The 5859-nt window shown below is 38.0% G+C and overlaps 1 pseudogene; it reads right to left on the bottom strand.

Moving 5' to 3' along the window:
* Positions 1-442: 442 nt before the first annotated feature.
* Positions 443-5103, bottom strand: LOC113334439 (annotated as a pseudogene).
* Positions 5104-5859: the final 756 nt, after the last annotated feature.

Raw genomic sequence — 5859 nt, 5'->3', positions numbered from 1 at the left:
AATTGAAACAATTGGCTTGAAATTCAACCCCCAAACACCACAGATCCATTCTCGTCATCGCTGCTTCAATCAATCCTTGATATCTCCATTTCAGTTCAACTGCAGAAGCTCAAAATGATGCTCAGATCCCCTTTCAACCCCCAACTACGAAGATGTTGAGATTTATCCGTGAATTGAAGCTCCAATGAAGAACTGAGACGAAAACAGTAGGGAGATACGAATCGGAGAAGAAGAAGAAGAAAAAAGACTGAAACATAATTTCTGAAATTATGGGTTTGGGAGATATTTTGTCGTAGAAAATGGGTGCGCGCCTGTGTTTTTTTGAGCATGGGTTTCACAGTGGGAAGAATCTGTAAAATGGGTCTGTCTGTAGTTTTCACATTCCAAGACAAGCGCGTCTTTGTCCAAGAAACATTTTCAGGAATCTTTCCAAACACCAGAAAAGCAAGAACCCCAATAATAATCCATGGTATATGTTATTAATAACTAGTCTACCCAAAATAAGACTACAGCGACCACAGTTCTGGTTGAAATGCATAGTGCATAATTTCTCATGACCTCACAAAGCAGCATTCGGAGTTGATATGGATTAAAAAGCTATCAACAGTGAGTGTATATTATTACAACAAACAGTCACAAATAGATGTGCTTCTGGCAGGCTCCTTTTCTCCTATCCCTGCACGAAAAATGAAAACTCCTATCCCTGCACGAAAAATGAAACACTATTCAAATACAAGACGGACATGAAAATTCGAGAAATTAAGTGGAAGGGAAGAGGGCGGGTAGTGGTAAGGAGCTATATCCTGTAGTACAATGAAGAACTTGACAAAATACGAAGGACACAGAAACTGATAAGGACATATAGTTTGATAATAAAATGAACTACTAACCAAGAGGCCCAAAAATGCTCCACGCCTTAAATTCACCTTTGTTATTATGAAAAATGCTCTTATGGAGATGTTTAAGTACTAGAAAATGCGGTAGATAACAGAAATGGTGAGTCAACGACTTCATTGCTTAGTGCTATTGACCTAGCCAGTAGCCACCTTCCCGGGACACAAGTCAGTCTGCTCTATAGTAATAAAACTGCATGATTCTTCTTATTAATGAATAGTTACGAACTTATTGCTAACTTTCCATCTGAAGTAAAAGTTTGCACAATTTATTATGATTCCCAGCTGCACACTGGTTTTCCATAGAGGTTCAGATTGCCCATTCCGAGGGAAATATCGTGTCATATTGAAAATTTCAGGAAGAATATAAGTTTCTCCTTTACTTTTTACAGTATCGATGCATCCAAGAACTAGAACCATACAGACACAACCAAGAGATTACATTTGACAAACATATGAAGCAAAACTACAGAAAGGACATCATCATTTTGCGATTTCTTTGATTAACAAGTTAAATAAATTAGTTGAAATCAGAAGGGCTAGGATGGCATATCAGAGAGCAAAGGTGAAGGGTTTTAAGGATGGCGATAGAAACACTCAGTATTTCCATACAATTGCAAATGGCAAAAGGAGGAGGAACCGCATTACCAAGTTAGAAATTAATGGAGCGGATGTTTTTAATAAGGTAGCCATAAAATCAGAAATACACAATTTCTACACAGAATTGTTCACTGCTAGGACATCTGTCTCTCCTACTTTTGATAACTTGGAATTCAGGAGGATCGATGATACTCAACAACAGTGGCTTGAAAGAGCTTTTGAGGAGGATGAAGTTATGAAGGCAATCAAAATATGTGGAACTAATAAAGCTCCAGGGCCAGATGGATATAATCTGGAGTTTTACAAGGTGTGTTGGAGCACTCTAAAAGCTGATGTTATGGCTGCAGTAAATGAGTTTTTTTATCAATGGTAGATTGGATTGGAGGCTAAACACTTCTTTCTTAAAGCTGATACCAAAGGAGGAGGATTCTGCTACTGTTAAAGACTTTAGACCATTAAGTCTAATAAGTAGCTTTTACAAGATTATAGCTAAGCTGTTGGCTGAGAGATTAAAGGTGGTAATGCCTGGTTTAGTTTCAAATGCACAAGGTGCCTTTGTTAAGGATAGACAGATTCTTGACGGCATTTTAATTGCCAATGAATGTATTGACAGCAGATTGAGGCAGAGAAAATCTGGTATTATGTGCAAAATTGACATGCAGAAAGTTTTCGACAATGGCCTTCTTTGTTTCGCTATCTTGAAGAAAAACGGATTTGGAGACAAATGGATTCAATGGATAAACTGGTGTGTTACTGGTGCTCAATTCTCGATTCTGGTTAATGGAAAAGCTACTAGTCTGATCAAACCTTCAAAAGGAATTCGGCAGGGTGATTCGCTGTCTCCCTTTCTTTTCATACTGGTGGTTGAGGTGTTGTCTCTCCTGTTAAATGTTGTTGTCGCTAATAATAGGATCAGTGGATTTCAAGTGGTAGAGGGTGGCACTGTAGTCTCACACCTCCAGTTCGCAGACGACACGCTTATCTTCTTGGATGCTTCTGCGATTGAGGTAAAAAGGCTTCTTATTCTTCTTCTTTTGTTTCAAGTGTTAACGGGTATCAAGTTAAATCTAGAAAAAAGTTTGATGATCAGCATTGGAGCAGACGACTTGGTGGCAGAGCTGTCTTCAGAATTGGGGTGTAAGGTGGAGTTTCTCCCTGTGATATACCTTGGCATGCCTATTGGGGCTGGTAGAAGGAACACTTTAATTTGGGAGATTATCATACAAAGATTGCAGAAGAAGTTGGCTCCGTGGAAACGTAAATTCCTGAATAAAGCTGGTAGGATTGTTTTAATCAAGAGTTCCCTAGAAAGCTTAGCAGTTTACTATATGTCGCTTCTTGTTATGCCGGCTTCGATAGAGAAGAGACTGAACACCATTATGCGAAAGTTTTTGTGGGGAGAAGAGGAAGGTCAGAGGAATATGAGCTGGGTATCTTGGAAAGGAATCTCAAAGCCAAAGAAGAAGGGGGGTTTAGGTGTTAGGAGACTAAGGCTAGTTAACAAAGCGTTGCTAGCTAGGTGGCATGTGAGATATTGTAGAGAAAAATCAGCATTGTGGAGACGAATAATCTGCGAGAAAACTAAGGCACAGGAGAGTTGTTTGTTGCCTCTTCAGGTTAATGAATCTATCGGCAAGAATATGTGGTATGATATCCTGAAATCAAAAGATGCTTTCTTTGATTGTGTGTCTTTGCAGATAAAGGGAGGGAGTGCGATTCGTTTCTGGCAAGATAGATGGAATGGAAGTAATTCTTTTAAACAAAAGTAGCCAAGACTTTTCAGGGTGAGTAAACAAAAGTTTGCTATGGTCGATGAGCTTTTTAATGGTGGTTGGGATTTTCGATTCACTAGAGTGTTGGATCCGGCAGAAAGGATAGATTTGCTGGAGTTGAAGTATGATGTTCGTAACGTAACCCTAACACATGGAGAAGACGGACTGGAAGACGACTGCTCAGCTAAGTTGATTTACAGTAAGTTAGCAGACTGTGATCCGGATTGGGAAGGCTACAAATTTGTTTCTAGCAAATTTGTTCCACCTAAAGTTTTATTTATTGTCTGGGCATCTCTTCATGAGTCTATTCCAACACGGAGCATGCTGCAACACAGGAGGGTGGAAATTCTGTCGAATTTATGCCTCTTCTGCAATAATGCAGTGGAGACATTGGATCATCTTTTTATAAACTGTGACTGGGTTAGGAGTATTTGGAAGTTCTTTATTTCTGCAGTTCAAGTGGCGTGGGTATCTCCTCCAAACTTCAAATCTTTAATGCTCAGCTGGAGAATTGAGAGATGTTCAGACAAGGTCAAATTGGTTTGTCACTTAATACCTTATGCTATTTGTTGGGAGATTTGGAACGAGCGTAATAGAAGATTTCATGGGGGCAGACTGAAGACAAAAGACGAAATAGAATATATGATTAAAATGGATATATGCCTCTGGAGCTCTTCGTCGGGAATCTTCAAAAATTTATCTCTGAATCAAATTATTAATCACTGGAAGGATGTTATTCTTATGTAGTTTAGCTCTCTTTTGTGTTTTCAAAGGGTTGCTGGTGCTCTGCACCTTGTAAATAATCTGTAAATATTTTTCCTCTTTCAATATATCCTTCTTTTTTCAAAAAGTTAAATAAATTAAGCGTTAAGAATTATACCTCATTGCTGTCCTCTTCCTCCCCATCTTTATTTTTCTTGAGGCGGGTCGTACCACCTTCCTTGATGAGAGGTAACTTCATTGCACCAAAGGGTGTGTCCACATGAATGTTCCCTTTCAGAGTATAACTGGTACCCTTTCCTCTAATCATATCCCAAAGTGCCGAACCGAAGTCCTTTGGCCTAAATGTAATGGGGACATCGACATAACTGATTCCGTTTTTAGCTATTTCAGTTGATTCGTTGAGGTCTGCACCTCCTATGCACACGTCTGAGAGCCAAATTTCACAATCCAGGTCCTTAAGTCCAAGGTCAAAGTCATTCATGTTCTCCAATTTCAGATGAAGAATTGCAACAGTTTCTTCAAAAGAAAACCTTTCAAATTTAATCTTATCAAGATCGACATCAGGCTTGAGAGGAATTGGAATCTCTCTTGTCTTCTCAATTGGTAGAGTTAGCCTACTAAATACGGGTACATCTACTATCAGATCAACCTTGATCCTATAAGGAATTATGCTTCCTGACTTGATTTCAGCATAAGTAGCTCTAATATCATCATAGATCAACCTAAGAGGTATTTTTACGGTTTCCGAACCATGGGGATGGATTGTTCCAGCATCAGGGATCAAGCCAGAAACAAGTTTCCTTCCATCACTTTCTACTAAATAATTGATATCTATCAGAGGAATTGGAATTGGGCTTGGGTTTGTTACCAACACATCAACAACAATGTCTGCCATTTCGAGATTAATTTTAGGAACATGGATCGCTGTGACATCTGCCGTTGGTTTCCCAAATCCAACTGTTTCCTCAATCTTCTCTCCAATATCATGAATGAAATCCTTAACCTCTTCCAGGAATCCTCCTTTTTCTCTCCCTTTCCACTAAATAAACCTCTATCAACAGCTTCTGGATTGTCAGATGATGCCATATCTTAAATGCACACACCAAACTCGAACACTCGGATACTGGATAACCAAAAAAAGAAGAGTTACACGGTGGATTACAGTATAGAACCTGTATAAAATAATGAACAATTTCTTGAACGATTATGGTAAGCTGAACAATTTGTTGAATTTTGATTTATAAAATCTGACCTGGTGTTGCTTTATATAGAAAGAATTAGGAGAGGCTTTCCTAGTTTATACCATCTCTAATAGTTTTAGCATGACATACGGATCTGAATTGACCCTATAAAACTTAAATAAAAAGTAACTTGTTTGACATTTTTCAAGAATTAAGAAAATTTCCAAAATCATTCTCAGGAATCACATAATGATTAGTTAAACAGTTTAATCAACTATAACTCACAACAACAAGAAACTTAAAACAAATCATTTTACAGTAATACCAATGATCAAGCTCTCAAGGACCAAGCCCTCCTAACTAAACAAGTCAAAGAAACTGTGAAATCTATTGGATCTTAAACTTTCAGATTTCTGAATGTTTATAAATCATCTACTAAAGAAACTTTTGACCCAACAGAAACAAATTAAGATCAAGCAGAATTTTGACAGTTTCCTTAAATTTCAACATAGATCTGGATAAATACAAATTATAGAACAATGAAGTAACTATGAACATAAATGTCAAGATGATCTAACCAAAGTGACAAGGTCCCGATCAAATTGCAGTGAGCATTTACCTGAAAATGGAAGAAAAAAAATGACCGATTTAGAAAAATGTCGTACCTTATTTCTATCTTCTTTTGACTAC

This window comes from Papaver somniferum, unplaced genomic scaffold (assembly GCF_003573695.1).
Source record: "Papaver somniferum cultivar HN1 unplaced genomic scaffold, ASM357369v1 unplaced-scaffold_137, whole genome shotgun sequence".
NCBI classification, from domain to species: Eukaryota; Viridiplantae; Streptophyta; class Magnoliopsida; order Ranunculales; family Papaveraceae; genus Papaver; species Papaver somniferum.
Note: the sequence above shows the minus strand (reverse complement) of the source record. Positions and strands in the feature narration are given on the sequence as shown.